This window comes from Geotrypetes seraphini, chromosome 2 (assembly GCF_902459505.1).
Source record: "Geotrypetes seraphini chromosome 2, aGeoSer1.1, whole genome shotgun sequence".
NCBI classification, from domain to species: Eukaryota; Metazoa; Chordata; class Amphibia; order Gymnophiona; family Dermophiidae; genus Geotrypetes; species Geotrypetes seraphini.
Window position 1 is genome coordinate 501,995,629 of NC_047085.1, and position 17,302 is coordinate 502,012,930.

Here is a 17,302-nt window from a genome sequence, read left to right on the forward strand (position 1 = left end):
AGTTAGAGGAATGGTCTAATGCCTGGCAACTAAAATTCAATGCAAAGAAATGCAGAGTAATGCATTTGGGGATTAATAATAGGAAGGAACCGTATATGCTGGGAGGAGAGAAGCTGATATGCACGGACGGGGAGAGGGACCTTGGGGTGATAGTGTCCAAAGATCTAAAGGCGAAAAAAACAGTGTGACAAGGCAGTGGCTGCTGCCAGAAGGATTCTGGGCTGTATAAAGAGAGGCGTAGTCAGTAGAAGAAAGAAGGTGTTGATGCCCCTGTACAGGTCATTGGTGAGGCCCCACTTGGAGTATTGTGTTCAGTTTTGGAGACCGTATCTGGCGAAAGACGTAAGAAGACTTGAGGCGGTCCAGAGGAGGGCGACGAAAATGATAGGAGGCTTGCACCAGAAGACGTATGAGGAGAGACTGGAAGCCCTGAATATGTATACCCTAGAGGAAAGGAGAGACAGGGGAGATATGATTCAGACGTTCAAATACTTAAAGGGTATTAACGTAGAACAAAATCTTTTCCAGAGAAAGGAAAATGGTAAAACCAGAGGACATAATTTGAGGTTGAGGGGTGGTAGATTCAGGGGCAATGTTAGGAAATTCTACTTTACGGAGAGGGTGGTGGATGCCTGGAATGCGCTCCCGAGAGAGGTGGTGGAGAGTAAAACTGTGACTGAGTTCAAAGAAGCGTGGGATGAACACAGAAGATTTAGAATCAGAAAATAATATTAAAGATTGAACTAGGCCAGTTACTGGGCAGACTTGTACGGTCTGTGTATGGCCGTTTGGAGGAGGATGGGCAGGGGAGGGCTTCAATGGCTGGGAGGGTGTAGATGGGCTGGAGTAAGTCTTAACAGAGATTTCGGCAGTTGGAACCCAAGCACAGTACCGGGTAAAGCTTTGGATTCTCGCCCAGAAATAGCTAAGAAGAAAAAAAAAAAAAAAAAAATTTTAAATTGAATCAGGTTGGGCAGACTGGATGGACCATTCGGGTCTTTATCTGCCGTCATCTACTATGTTACTATGTTACTATGTTACTTTGCATTTTTTGGCATTGAAGTTGAGTTGCCATGTCCTAGACCATCGCTCCAGTAGGAGTAGGTCGTGCATCATGTTGTCGGGCACTGAATCTTCCTCTGTTGTGCATTTGCCCACTACATTACTCAGTTTGGCGTCATCGGCGAATAATGTTATTTTACCTCGAAGCCCTTCTGCCAAGTCTCTTATAAAGATGTTGAATAGGATTGGGCCCAAGACTGAGCCCTGTGGTACTCCACTAATCACCTCCGTCATTTCGGAGGGGGTGCCGTTCACCACCACCCTTTGGAGCCTACCTCCAAGCCAGCTCCCAACCCATTTCGTCAATGTGTTACCTAATCCTATAGAACTCATCTTGCTCAGTAACCTGCGGTGTGGTACGCTATCGAATGCTTTGCTAAAGTCCAGGTACACGATGTCCAGGGACTCCCCAATATCCAGCTTCCCCGTCACCCAGTCAAAGAAGCTGATCAGGTTGGATTGGCAGGATCTCCCCTTAGTAAATCCATGTTGTCGGGGATCCCGTAGATTCTCCTCATCCAGGATCTTATCTAATTGGTGTTTGATTAGAGTTTCCATTAGTTTGCTCACTATCGATGTTAGACTCACTGGTCTGTAGTTTGCTGTCTCCATCTTTGAGCCTTTCTTGTGGAGTGGAATGACGTTAGCCGTCCTCCAGTCCAACGGAACGCTGCCTGTACTAAGGGAGAGGTTGAAGAGCGCGAACAGTGGCTCCGCCAAGACATCACTCAGCTCCCTAAGCATCCTGGGGTGCAAGTTGTCCGGCCCCATTGCTTTGTTAACCTTGAGCTTTGACAGCTCACCGTAGACACTGCTGGGTGTAAACTCAAAGTTACTAAACGGGTCAACTGAGCCAACCCTTGTCTGTAGCTGAGGGCCGGGCCCTGGCGCTTCTCGGGTGAAGACTGAGCAGAAGTATTCATTTAATAGTTGGGCTTTTTCCGAATCCTTTTCCACATAGTCTCCGTCTGGTTTCCTAAGACGTACAATCCCGCCTGAGTTTTTTCTTCTATCACCGATATACCTGAAGAAGGATTTATCTCCCTTCTGGATGTTCTTTGCTAGAGACTCCTCCATGAGGAATTTAGCCTCCCTGACTGCTGTTTTGACGGCTTTTGATTTGGCCAGGTAGTCTGCTCTAGAGTCCTGCTTCCCTGATTGTTTGTAAGAGATGAATGCTTTTTTCTTCTCCTTGATCTCCGCAGTAAACCACTGTGGCTTATTGTTCCTGGTATTACTACCAGAACAAACATTAAAGACATGGCGTTACTCGAGAGGGTTCAGAGGAGAGCGACACGTCTGATAAAGGGGATGGAAATCTTTCATACGCTGAGAGATTGGAGAAACTGGGTCTCTTTTCCCTGGAGAAGAGGAGACTTAGAGGGGATATGATAGAGATTTATAAGATCATGAGGGACATAGAGAGAGTAGAGAGGGACAGATTCTTCAAACTTTCAAAAAATAAAAGAACAAGAGGGTGTTCGGAAAAGTTGAAAGGAGACAGATTCAAAACGAATGCTAGGAAGTTCTTCTTTACCCAACGTGTGGTGGACACCTGGAATGCGCTTCCAGAAGGCATAATAGGGCAGAGTACAGTACTGGGGTTCAAGCAAGGATTGGACAATTTCCTGCTGGAAAAGGGGATAGAGGGATATAGATAGAGGATTACTGCACAGGTCCTAGACCTGTTGGGCCGCCACGTGAGCGGACTGCTGGGCACGATGGACCTCAGGTCTGACCCAGCAGAGGCATTGCTTATGTTCTTATGTAGCTTTGTAAACTTTTTCCAATGCTGGACTCCATCAGATGACATCATCCACTTAGGAGGACTTATATACTGCTCTCCGTACAGATAATAATAATAACTTTATTTTTGTATACCGCAATACCACAAGCAGTTCAGAGGAAGAGACTGTATACAGACAGCGATGTTACAAAAAAAGACTTTCAAATTATATTAGCATGCCAAGAGAAGTCAGGATTTATCCGGAAGCATTTCAAAGATACAACAAGACAGGAAAGGAGTCAGAGAAATTTATCAAAGAGAGAGGTTTTAATTGATTTCCTGAAGGTTTGGTAGGAGGGTGCATTTGAAATGAAGGTGGTTAAACATTTATTCCATTTGCCTGCTTGGAATGATAATGATCTATCAAGGAATCTCTTGTAGATACAGCCTTTCAAGGATGGGAAAGCAAACAGATAGGCCCTACGTGTGCAAGTGGTGCCTGGAAATTAAAAATGGTGCGACAGGTGGGGATGAACCAGTTATGGTTTGAAGCAGAGGCAGGCAAACTTGAAAATGACCCTTGCTTCCATCAGCAGCCAGTGTAGTTTTTTGTAATACGGGCTTACATGATTCGATTTATTTTACTCTGCTGTACTCTAAGACCTCCTTATACTGTAGAGTAGTTATTATTAAAATAGCTCAAATCATTCTGTAGAGTATTTGTTACTCACCCGTGTATGAATGTCTAACTTCTCTCTCTCCTGACTCCTGGGGGTCCTGGATATTTGGCTCACCGCCTTGTTTAATCCACGATAACAGATCAGGACTTATCCTCACAAAGCCTGTTTCCAGGAATAAACATGAAAACTCAGTTATATTTCCCTTTTATTCAAAGAAAAATAATCTATGATGGATTGTATTTATTTATTTATTTATTGGGACGAATTAACTGCCTTTAGGAAGAGATTCACCCAAGTCAGTGTACAGCAGAAACAGCGTGACATGCCATTAGAGCTTCAAATGGCCCCTTTGTTTGTGATTTTTAGATGCCAGTGAAAAACTTGCTTTACAAATGTTAAAAATGTATAAGCAGGTAGAGAGCTTAACTGAGACATGAGCAGCTCCTGCCTACTCACCTCCATAAGAGCTATCTCCAATGTAGTTTTTTGTAATACGGGCTTACATGATTCGATTTATTTTACTCTGCTGTACCCTAAGACCTCCTTATACTGTAGAGTAGTTATTATTAAAATAGCCCAAATCATTCTGTAGAGTATTTGTTACTCACCCGTGTATGAATGTCTAACTTCTCTCTCTCCTGACTCCTGGGGGTCCTGGATATTTGGCTCACCGCCTTGTTTAATCCACGATAACAGATCAGGAGTTATCCTCACAAAGCCTGTTTCCAGGAATAAACATGAAAACTCAGTTATACTTCCCTATGATGGATTGTATTTATTTATTTATTGGGACAAATTAACTGCCTTTATGAAGAGATTCACCCAAGTCAGTGTACAGCAGAAACAGCGTGACATGCCATTAGAGCTTCAAATGGCCCCTTTGTATGTGATTTTTAGATGCCAGTGAAAAACTTGCTTTACAAATGTTAAAAATGTATAAGCAGGTAGAGAGCTTAACTGAGACATGAGCAGCTCCTGCCTACTCACCTCCATAAGAGCTATCTATAAAAGAATGGAGAAAACTGTGATTCACTTATATTTATTCTTGATTCTGGGGTTAGATAGGAATCTATTTTGCTTCATGCCAATGCCAGTCTGAGCGACAGTGGTGGAAATTTATTCTCTTTCTATGAAATATGCTTTGTAGCTAAGTTATCTGTTTGTCTACAGTGAAAGCAGAAGATGCCTTTGTTAAATCTCCTGAACCTCGGCTGTGCTCAAGGTGGTCCTTTTCCTCAGAGAGCTTGGAGTGCTAATTAAGAGTCATATTTGGATTTTAGGCCAAATCCACTACTCCTCACAGAAGGAAGACCTGGTTCAACACCAGCCAATTCCAGGGGAAGGGTCCGATTATTTATTCATTTCTATACCGCACTATCCAAAGTTCTCGGTGGTACAAAAGAAAACAAACAGAATAAATCAGATAGACACATGGGAATTCTGTGGGAGAGGAGGAAACACTGGATGCTGTGAATATGCAGACTGGATGGTTTTTAAGAAAGGTTTGGACAAGTTCCTGGAGGAAAAGTCCATAGTCTGTTATTGAGAAAGACATGGGGGAAGCCACTCCTTGCCCTGGATCGGTAACATGGAATGTTGCTACTCTTTGGGGTTCTGGAATCTTTTGTTACTCTTTGGGATTCTGGAATATTGCTACTCTTTGGGTTTTGGTCAGGTTCTAGTGACCTGGATTGGCCACCGAGAACAGGCTACTGGGCTTGAAGGACCATTGGTCTGACCCAGTAAGGCTAGTCTTATGTTCTTAGGTGTCTGATATTCAAAACTGGATGAATCCATCATTTTGGCTGCTGTTAATTCTGCTGCTCTCTAGGCCCATATTATATTTTAGTCCTATCACAGGTGACCAGATAATCGTCTCAACGTTTCTCTCTACAGAATATTGTAAATTCTCCAAAGAGCTGCTGTTATGCAGGAGCCAAATTATCAGAAAACAGAATGTGTAGAAGAGGAGCAAGATAAAGGTTGAAAAGAGGAGAAACCAAACACTGATCCTGGGGAGGGCGGGGGAGACAACTTTTTAAGGGCCCGACCGGATGTTCTTCCCTCTAATAGTGTCCTGCAAACTTTCTCATGCCACGGCACACTAAATGTAGTAGACCTGGCTCGAGGCATCCGGAAGTGTGCGAACTTCGCCGCGATAATGTCACGAACATGCATGATGTCATCACGTCGATGTCCGCGCATGCGGGAAGGCCCTGAGATGCCTGCCAGTGGTGGGTGCCAGCAGGGAAGAGGACCGGAGAGGAGATGTGCAGGTGCCAGCTGATTGCCTACAGGTCATGCCTCTAGCCACGAGAGGCATGCCCTGTAAGCAGTCGGCCAGAGCCGGTGCCTCTCCTCCTTACCAGTGTGCCGCGGCACACCTGAAATCTCAAGAGGGACCCTAATGTGCCGCAGTACACAGTTTGCGATATAATTTGGTGAGCATTTCTTCTATTACACTTCTCCCTCCATATTCGCGGTTTCAGAATTTGTGGTTTCGATTATTCACGGTTTTTAGCTTGCTGCCACCTCCCCCCAAATTACCTCAGCTTGCATAGAGAAATCGCTGATTCCAAGCGTTTACGGAGAAAATTTCTGAATCCCAGCACTTTCTTCACCGTGTTTTGCCTCTCCTTCTGGAACAGGCCAGGTCTCCCACCATGTTATTCGCGGTTTCAATATGTTCACGATGGTTTTTAATAGAAAACAGTGAATAACATATGAAAAAGTTATTCAGGGTTTTTTGTAATTGCGGTTCTGTTAATCCCTTTTCACAGCGAATATGGAGGGCGAAGTGTACTCTTATCACATGGTGATTCTGGAGACAATTCTGCAACTTTTGGAACAGTTTACAGTGTCAGACAATGCTATAAGCTGAGCAGAGATCGATGACCACAGCACCTTACTTTTCTCTGGTCTCAAAAACCGCTTCCAGGTACAAGATAATCTTCTGCACCCAGGTTCTGACCATTTGGGCTACCCTGACCCTGCATTTTAGCTCTTCAAGAAACAGAGAATAATCTGTCTCTTATTTCAAAGGGAAAAAAAACTTGTAGGACACACAAAGCACAGTTACTTACCGTAACAGGTGTTATCCAGGGACAGCAGGCATATATTCTCACATGTGGGTGACGTCATCTATGGAGCCCCGACACGGACAGCTTTTCAAGCAAACTTGATTGAAGATTCAAGTTTGCTGTGCTGCACCACGCATGTGTGCCTTCCTGCTCCACTAGAAGGCGCATCCCCTCCTCGTGGTCTCCAGTTCATATAGCCAGCAAAGAAGCCAACCTCGGGAAGGAGAGCGGGTTGTGAGAATATATGCCTGCTGTCCCTGGATAACACCTGTTACGGTAAGTAACTGTGCTTTATCCCAGGACAAGCAGGCATGATATTCTCACATGTGGGTGACCTCCAAGCTAATGAAAAAGGAACGGAGGGAAGTTGGCAATTTACGAAAACAGATTACGCAAAACCAATTGGCCAAAACGGCCATCGCTCCTGGACAGAGTATCCAGACAGTAGTGGGAGGTGAAAGTATGAACCGAAGACCACGTGGCAGCCTTGCAAATATCCTCAATAGGCGTGGACCTGAGGAAAGCTACAGAAGCTGCCATCGCTCGGACCCTATGTCCCGTTACTCGACCATGCAGCGCGAGACCAGTCTGAGCGTACCAAAAAGAAATACAAGCAGCCAACCAGTTGGACAAGGTGCGCTTGGAAACTGGGCGTCCCAACCGATTAGGGTCAAAGGACAAAAACAATTGAGGAACCGTCCGATGAGACCGAGTGCGTTGAAGATAAAAAGCCAACGCTCTCTTACAGTCAAGAGTGTGAAGCGCCACCTCTCCAGGATGAGAGTGGGGCTTGGGAAAAAAACACCAGAAAAACAATGGACTGATTGAGGTGAAAATCAGACACCACTTTAGGCAAAAACTTAGGATGAGTGCGGAGAACCACCTTGTCATGATGAAATACAGTAAAAGGCGAATCCGCTACCAAGGCCTGCAGCTCACTAACTCGTCGAGCCGAAGTGAGGGCAAGCAGAAAAATCACCTTCCAAGTGAGGAACTTGAGATGAGACTTATCCATAGGCTCAAAAGGAGGTTTCATCAGTTGAGCTAGAACCACATTAAGATCCCAAACCACAGGAGGAGGCTTAAGAGGAAGATGGACGTTCAAGAGACCCCTCATGAAACGAGAGACCAAAGGATGAAGGGAGAGGGACTTTCCTTCAAGGTGCCGATGGAAAGCAGCAATCGCACTAAGATGCACCCGAATAGAAGTCGTCTTCAGACCGGAATGAGACAAGGAAAGCAAATACTCCAGAACTGAAGACACAGGAACCGACACAGGATCCAGATGATGAGAGGAACACCAAGACGAGAATCTGGTCCACTTCTGAGAGTAGCAGAGTCTAGTCAAGACCTTACAAGAAGCCTCTAACACCTCCTGAACTGACTGAGATAAAGGAGGAGAAGTCAGGTGGAAAGGAACCAAGCAGTCAGATGTAGAGACTGAAGATTGGGATGCAAAAGTGAACCCCGACTCTGAGACAGCAGAGAGGGAAAAACAGGTAGAAGCAGAGGCTCCCTGACACTGAGTTGAAGAAGCAGGGAGAACCAGGGCTGGCGAGGCCATCGAGGAGCAATCAGAATCAGGGTGGCCCGCACCGACTTGAGGTGAACCAGCGTCCGCAGTATCAGAGGAAACGGCAGAAACGCGTAGAGGAACCCCTCTTCCCTATCGAGGAGGAAGGCGTCGGCCTCGAGACGATCCGGGGAGTACATCCGGGAGTAAAAACGAAGCAATTTGTGGTTGACGGGGGAGGCGAACAAATCTATCTGAGGAGTCCCCCAGCGCTCGAACACCTGTCGCAAGACCCGAGAATGAAGAGACCACTCGTGGGGTTGGAGGAGGTGGCTAAGCTTGTCCGCGAGACAGTTCCGCTCCCCCTGAATGTAAACCGCTCGAAGGAAGATGTTTTGGGAGATCGCCCACTCCCAGAGACGAAGAGCTTCCTGACACAGGGACCAGGATCCCGTCCCCCCTTGTTTGTTCACATAATACATTGCCACCTGATTGACCGTACGGACGAGAACCACCCGGTCGTGAAGCAGGTGCCGGAAGGCCACTGTGGCGAGATAAATGGCACGAAGTTCCAACACGTTGATGTGACAGCGACAATCCTCCGCCGACCACATCCCCTGAGTGGGCAGCCCGTCCAGATGAGCCCCCCAAGCGTACTCCGAAGAGTCCGTGGTCAGGACCTTGCGGTGCGGAGGGGCGAGAAAAAGCAAACCCCTGGCAAGATTGAAAGAGTTGTCCCACCAGCGGAGCGATCGTCTCAAAGAAGGAGTCACCGGCACGGGACGGGTCCCGATCCTGACACCACTGAGAGGCCAACGTCCACTGAGGTATCCGCAGATGCAATCGAGCGAACGGTGTGACATGGACTGTAGCTGCTATATGACCCAGCAGAATCATCATGCGTTTCGCCGGAACCGAGTCCCGCAGCGAAACCTGCTGACTCAGACTGACCAGCACCTCTAGTCGAGGAGGAGGAAGAAAGGAACGGAGGCGAACCGTGTCCAGCACGGCCCCGATAAACTGTAAGGATTGAGAGGGGCACAGCTGGGATTTTGGAAAGTTTATCTCGAATCCCAACTCCTGAAGGAAGATCTGTCGGGTCGCTGAGATAACCCTCTCCCTGGACGGCGCTTTGATCAACCAGTCTTCCAGGTAGGGAAATACCTGAAGACCCCGGGACCGCAAGGCCGCTGCGACCACCACTAGACACTTCGTGAAGACTCGAGGGGACGAGGCCAGATCAAAGGGGAGGACCTGATACTGTAGATGGTACTCTTCCACCTGGAAGCGCAGAAACCGGCGATAAGCGGGATGCACCGGAACATGCGTGTAGGCCTCCTTCAGATCGAGGGAGCAGAGCCAATCCCCCTCGTCCAGCAAGGGATAAAGAATCGGAAGGGAAAGCATCCAAAACTTTTCCCGCACCAGGAATTTGTTGAGGCGTCTCAAGTCCAGAATCGGGCGCAGGTCCCCCGTCTTTTTCGGTACCAAGAAGTAACGGGAGTAAAACCCCCGACCCCGTTGAACAGGGGGGACCACTTCCACCGCCCGCAGGCGAAGAAGGGCTCGATCCTCCGAGAGAAGGAGGGACAACTGCGCCCGATTGGGAGGACACGCGCTCGGAGGGCTTTCGGGAGGAAGCTCCCGAAAGTTGAGCGAGTAACCTGATGATATCACGCCCAGGACCCATGCATCCGACGTGATGGCTGCCCAACGGGGGTAGAAGGCTCTGAGACGGCAGCAGCAGGCGGTTGGGACTTAGGCAGGGCCCTAGGGTGTGCCTGCTGACGCCGAGGCGGAGGCCGGGAAAAGGCCGGCGTAGATTTTTGAGGATAGCGGCGCGGAGGAGCCCGGAATGGTCTCGAAGTGGACGGCTTCGGCTTGACCAGTGCAGCAAACGATCTCTCATGTTCCGAAAGGCGTTTTGTAGCCGCCTCAATAGTGTCATCGAACAACTCCTTACCGACACAGGGGAGGTTCGCCAATCGATCTTGCAAATTCGGGTCCATGTCGACCAGGCGCAGCCAAGCGAGCCGACGCATGGCCATGGCAAAGGCGGAGACCCTGGAGGACAGCTCAAAGCCATCATATGCTGCATGGAAGAGATGGAGCCGCAGGTTGGAAAAATCTTCCAGGAGCAGGCCAAACGCCCCACGGCGGGAGGCCGGTAAGTCCACCTGATAAGCCGCCAACAGGCCAATCAGGTGTTTGAGATAAGATGTGAAGGTAAATGCAAAGTTGAGGACCCTAGAGGCCATTATAGAATTTTAATAAAGCCTGCGGCTGAACTTATCAAGGGTCCGCCCCTCACGCCCCGGAGGAACCGCCGCTGAGACCCGGGAGGGATGAGATTTCTTTAAGGACGATTCCACCAGCAACGACTGGACGAACCTGGTGAATGACGGTCGAGACGAACCCCAAGCCTCGAGCGGCGACCCCGAGCAAGACCGCCTCGGTGCAGAGAAGGAAGGGGAAGCCTCCCTAGAGTAACGAGGCTCCTGGTCCGTAACTCGCTCAGACCCTCCAGACGCACACCTCCGTCGCCTCGAGGAGCCCCTCGGAGACGACCCCGGGGTACGCGGCACCAACCGATGACGGGTTGCAGACCGGTCCCCGAACTCCCTCGGCGAAAGCCTCGAACCTCGGACCGGAGCCCCGGACCGAGGGGGAGTAAGCAATAGCCGAGGGTTAGTCAGAGATAACTCTGAAACCCTCAGCGGTCCTCCAGCACGCGAAGTTGGGGAACGACCCCGCTTCGGAGGAGCACTGCGGGCCTTCTTAGACCTGTCAGAGGTCTCGGCGTGCCTCGAGTGGCGTTTCGCCCCGCGGAGCCCCGTCGGGGAAGAACGCCTCGAGGCCCGGGGTGAAGAGTCCGAGGACGATGAAAGGCGCCGAGACCAGCGCACCTTGCCCCCAGACGCCTCGACGCGAGGCTCAGGCTGGTCTGGCGCACGCGAGGTCGAGGTCGGTTGCAGATGGGCCAGCGCAGCGGACAGCTCCAATGAGATCATCACCCGGAGCATGTCCTGGAAGACCAGCACGGACAGCATCGACGGCATGTCCGAGGCCGCAGTGCACTCCACCGAGGGCGACCTCGATTTAGAGTATTCCCTTGTGGTGGAGGCACGTCCCGAGGACTTGGAGGACTTCATCGGGGCCACAGGCAGGGAGCTCCCACCATGCCCGGCCGGTGTCCCCGAGGCTGGCTTCTTGACCGGCGCACAACCTGCAGGAGGAAGAGGGGCCTTACCCGGAGCCAAGGACTTCTGCGAGCCCAAGGTCTTCGGGGTCGAGTCTCGAGGCGGGACCGAGGTTCCCGAGGCCGAGGTCAAGGCCGGGGCCGAAGCTGAGGCCGACCTCGAGGCCGAGGTCTGGTCGGCGGCAAAAAGATCCGCCATGCGGGCTTTTCGTCGACGGAGGGCCCGGAGTTGAAAAGTAGCACACCGGGGGCAGGAATCGGTGGGATGATCGGCCCCCAAGCATCGAATGCACCAACGATGTGGGTCTGTTAACGAAAGTAGACGCTCGCACCGGGTGCACTTTTTAAACCCGGTCAAAAGCTGGGACATATAGCAACGAACAGGCCGCGGCCAATTGAGGCAGCGCGGCCGCGACAACCCGGGAGCCCCCGGGCGGTCAAAACTTGTGAAGACTAGAGAAAAAGAAAAGAAAATAATAAAACACTCGCGCACAGTGACTCTCCGCTCGAAAAACAAGAAAGCCACGGTGCTAGAAGGCACTTTGGGCAGAAACAAAAAAGTACAGGACTTCTTGGCTCCGCGGAAGAAAACGAACTAGAGACCACGAGGAGGGGATGCGTGGTGCAGCACAGCAAACTTGAATCTTCAATTAAGTTTGCTTGAAAAGCTGTCCGCGTCGGGGCTCCGTAGATGACGTCACCCACATGTGAGAATATCATGCCTGCTTGTCCTGGGATAAGATAGTCTTATGGGCCCTCATGGTGTCAGTATAAGATAGAGATTAGCACAAAGAGATCCTGATTGTACTTGAAAGTTTCTGGAGCAAAGGAAGTACAGAAAGATGTCTCATATTAGTTGAATATTTTAGATGCAGATAAAGCAGTCCTTACCTAGGGAGATCAGAGTCTCATAATTCTCCTTCATCACCTCCCTGTAAAGCTCCTTCTGCCCTTCATCTAAATATTCCCACTCCTCCTGGGAGAAAGAGATAGCGATGTCCTCAAACGCCACCTGCATCTGAAACACAAACCAGAAACACATTCAGCATCTTCTGTATCACCATCAGGCATTATTGTAGACCTGGTGACCCTGGGCAAGTCACTTAATCCCCCATTGGCCCAGGAACAAACTAAGTCCCTGTATGGACCCCCTTTGAGTGTGGTTGTGTCATTTCCCCCTCCCCCTGCAGCTAAGAGGAGGCTGAGCCCCACTGCCAGGGAAAGAGAGAGAAGGAAAAGTGGGGGGTGGGGGATCTTCTACCTGAGCAGAAACTCCTGCAGCCATTTCCCTCTGGCCTTCGGACATTTGGGGCTCTTTCTCTACTTCAGGGCTGGAAGAGAGAGGAGCAGATGGCCGACTCAGCTTACTTCTGTCCACATACCGATGACATCACAAAGGGGGCAGAGTTTGGTCAGAACTGAGCGAGATATTCCTTTCTCCTTTATGTGTGCTAGGGGGCGGACCCTTCCACTCCTCTTCCCGCCCCAGGGGCCATTCTGACCAATCAGCACTAGAAGGGGCAAAGTCTTCAGCATGAAGCTCCGCCCTCTCCCTTGTGACGTCACCAGCCTTCTCGGCTTCTCCCCAAGTCCTTTCTAATCCTGCAAAGAGGAAACTGAGGGAGGAGATTCCCCCCAACAAACACTGCGGCAGCTGCCAACTTGGGATCCTGCACAGTCGAGACCTTAAGCGGACACATAATACAGAAAAAGAGAATGTTGACTTATATATACTGCCTTCTTGGCATTTCAAAGTGTGGGCACTGGAGGGTTAAGTGACTTGTTCAGAGTCACAAGCTACTACTAAAGCGCTGTAAGGTGTACACAGTCCCTGCTCAGAAGAGCTTACAATCTAATTTAGACAGGACATTTCAGGGTTGGGGAGATTATGGTGGGTATAGGTATCTGACAGCAGTGAGTGGGACTTAAAAGTTGAAAGCAGTTTCAAAAAAGTGGGCCTTTAACGTGGATTTGAACACAGCCAGGGATGGAGCATGACGTATTGATTTGTTCCAGGCATACGGTGCCGCAAGAAAGAAGGGACGGAGTCTGGAGTTGTGGAAGAGAAGGGTACAGATGAGATAAGCCCGATGAGCTGAGATTACTGCTGTAACCATGACACTACTCCTTCAATCCAAAAGGAAAGTACAGTGCTCCCCTGCGACACGCAGCTCCTGATTGGTAAGGCCCAACTTTAGTACAGGAAGAGGCGGTCGGAGCATATAGCGAGTGTTTACTTCACTCACCGGTGCTCCAGCTGCTCTCTCCCGCTTATCTCTCCAGTCTCCCCCACGAAAAACCGTATTCGCGGTTTTTCAAGATTTGCGGGGGTTCCTGAAACGGAACCCCCACAAATATCGGGAGAGTACTGTAGATGGAACTTCTGTGATTACAATAAAAGCACTTTACACATTATATACAGGTATTTATTTTGAGGCAATAGCAATTTCTAGAACTCAGGATGTGGGTAGCTCAGTTGGAAGGAAAATTCAACCTAAACCTCACAAGTATACAGGTGGAAGAGCATAATCAAAAGACACGTCAGTCTGATTTGAATGTAGGGTGTTAGTCACCCAAAGTCGGCAGCAGGAAAATGTACATTCTAGAAAAGTATGTCTAAAAAATTTTGTTTCCCTGAAAATCATCTCAATGTACGTCCAGGCGTTTGATCTTCCAGACCACCACTATGTCTTTATACCACATTCTCGACCAATAATTTGTCCAAGTCCCAAACGCCCAGAACAAGACCTTTTGGATGTGGGAAGGGCCAGCATTCACAGAGAGAGTGGTTGATCATTTGGGTGAATCAATTCAAAAACAAAAAAAATTGGCCTCCTGATTCAGTGACTGATCCTCCCCCCCTTGCCCCCTAAAGCAGAAGCAGAAGCGCTGCCTCTTGCTGGTTGGCTGCTGACGCTCCTGCTTTAGAGGGTGAGGGGGGAGGGTCAGTCAGAAAGTGCTGGTGTCCGGCTTCCTCCCTGGCCTCCTGCTGGTGTCCAACTTTCCCCCTGGCCTCCTGCGCATCCATTTACCTAATAGCAGCCTGCAGAGAAGATCGCCAGTGCTATCGATCTTTGCAAGCTGCCATAGGCCTTCGGATCAGTTTCCTCTGCTGCGATCCTGCCTCTGATGTCAGAGGGGCGGGACCATGGCAGAGGGAAGACAGCTCTGAAGACCTATGCAGTTTCAAAGATCGCTAGCACCGGTGATCCTCTCTGCAGGCTGCTGAAATTAAGTAAATGGATGTGCAGGAGGTCAGGGGGAACACGCAGGCCTTCCTGGGGTAGGGGGTTGCACAGTTCTTCAGGGGGGAGGGACAGGCAGGCCTTCAGGCAGGACAGGCAGGACTTCAGGGGTGGGGTGCAGGCCTTCAGGGGGGACAAGCTTTTAGGGGTGGTGGTACAGGCCTTCAGGGGGACACTCAGGCCTTCAGGAGGGATGCAGGCCTTCAAGGGGGGACAGGTCTTCAGGGATGGTGGCACAGGCTTTCAGGGGAACAGGCAGGCCTTCAGGGGGGTGCAGGCCTTTGGGGGGGACAGAACTTCAGGGGAGGGGGGCCTGGTGTAGAAGTATACGGAGGGAAGAAAGAGGGGGTTCAAAGAGACGTGCATAAGCCGGACTTTTGGGGGGGAAGAAATAATAGGTCTAAAAACAGAGGAGAGGGAGAGAGATGGTGGACAATAGGATTTAGGGAGGGATGGAACATAAAGGTAGAGAAATTGGACACAAGGGATGGTGTGGAGAGGGGATAGAGATACTGGATAGGAGAGTAGTTGGGAAAAGAAAGGAGAGATGGTGGACCATGGGGTGGTGGGGAAGGAGGGAGATATGCTGGATGAAAGGGTAGTTGAGAAAAGGTGGATCTGTGGATGGAGACGAAAAAAAGGAAAGATGCCAGACCTCTGGGGGAGGGAAGGAAACAGAAGGGGAGGACAGAGATGGCAGATGGATAGTTAGCCCGGAGAAAGAAGAAAGAAGGAGACCCTGGCAAGCAAGTTATCAGAACACAACCAGAGCCTGGGACCAACAAGATTTGAATAATGACCAGACAACAAAAGGTAGAAAAACTAATTTTATTTTCTGTTTTGTGATTACAATATGTCAGATTTGAAATGTGTATCCTGCCAGAGCTGGAGTTAGACTGCAAATGTAAACTAGGATTTAACAGAGAGAGGAAAAGTCTTTTTTGTTTGTTTATTTTGTTTACACCACAGCGCCTGTGTGGTTAGGAGAAGGCAAAGGGGGGTGAAGAGGCTATAAAATAAACCCACCTGGATGTTTGAAAAAAAACACCCACTTGGATAGGAAAATCGAATCAAATTGAAAAATCGATTCAATAGGCTGAATCGAATCGAATCAAAAAATTTTTCCTGAATCGGGCAGCACTAGTTCATACTGACTAATATCACTAATAAATATGGACCTTAACTTTATGGCACAAATTCTGTCCCATTAGTACATTTTGAACAAATGGAATTTGTTCCCAGCAGACAAACGAGTGTTAAATTTAGTATGGGTTAGCAGGAAAGAGCTTAGAGTTAAAACAGAGAAAGTCTTTGACAGGGCCTTTTATTCTTAAAGTGCTCCAGAAAATGGGAATAGGACCTGGATTCTGTCACTGCCTGGTTGAACTTTATAGCTCCTTTGAAGCATGTATAAAAATTAATGGGGCATACTCATCCAGCTTTCCCTTGAGGAGGGGTATGTGGCAAGGCTGCTCACTCTTCCCATTCCTATTCACGTTGGTGATGGAGCCTTTGGTGCAAGTGGTATGGAATCGAGAGCTCTATAGGAACAGGATTGATGGGGATCTCCTTCAGACTCACAGGGATGGAAGCAGTTCATCTGGGGCTCCCAGGAAAGTGTACCTTCCTCTGGCTTCTTGTCCTGCATTGATATCCAGCTACACTCGCTCTCTTCAGAGGCCACAGGCCTACATGAGAGGTTCTGAGAAAATGGGATAGGATGCAATGTTTTGTTGTGGATTAGGAACTGGTTATTGGACAGAAACAGAAGGTATGGTTTAAAAGAGACCATGTTCTTACCTTGATAATATCTTTTTCAGTAAATAGATCTGTCATTCTGGACAAGTGAGTTATCTCCTCATGGCCGCGAGCCATTTGCAGAAGGCATCCACTCCGGATTTTTTCTGTGATCCTCTTACTTCACTGGGAGCTCTACTGCCACCTACAGTTAGTACCCAAGCATGCAAGGTAAAGTAAGGAAATGGAAAACATCCCAAAACAGTTCTGCTCTAACAAATAACACTTGAACAATGAAATAACAACCAAATACCAACAGAAGCATCAAAGGAGCTCAGATAATACCCCTGAAAATGCTAGAAATACATTATACAGTATTTTTTGGGACCCAAAGGGCTGACTGGCAACATACATATCTGGAGAAGAGCAATGAGACTGAGACAGAAGGCAGGCACAGGAAGGACAGGGCGGGAGTCCAGAATAACACACCTATCTACTGGTAAAGAGAGGTAAGAACAAAATCTCTTTTTCCAGTGCAAGACGTACAAAAGCAGTAGCAGAAATCTAGGGCGGGCTGACTGCGCCAGCCCGTAAAACTGAGGACTTAAAGGCAGTGTCCTCCCTTGTTGCAACATCCACTCTATATTTGGCAAATATCTGCAGAGTGGCCCAAGTCACCGTCCTACAAATCTCCTTAGGGGAGACTGCTCTATCTACACTTCTGGTCAAATGTACCTTAACAGAAACAGGAGACTGTTTCCCACAGGTAAGGTAAGCTGACAAAATGGCCATATGGATCCATCTGGAAATCATGGACTCGGAGGCTGGCATGCCTCGCTTGGCCAAATGAGTCAGCACAAGCAGAAGGTCAGAGAAACGAAACTCGTTGGTGACCTCTAGATACGTCTTCAAAATCCAGTCCTGTTTCTTAGAACCGGTGGACTGGAAAGCAGGTAAGCGGACCTCCTAGTTGACATGGAATGCTAAAACGACCTTCGGCAGAAAGGAACGAACTGTGTGTAGAAAAACTCCAGTGTCCAAGATTTTCAAGAAAGGCTCT

At 48.9% G+C, this 17,302-nt stretch overlaps 2 pseudogenes; both read right to left on the minus strand.

Moving 5' to 3' along the window:
* LOC117354493 overlaps positions 1-12,664 on the minus strand; it is an 86,756-nt pseudogene extending 74,092 nt beyond the window's left edge.
* Positions 1-17,302, minus strand: part of LOC117354495 — a 122,705-nt pseudogene that overhangs the window by 16,040 nt on the left and 89,363 nt on the right.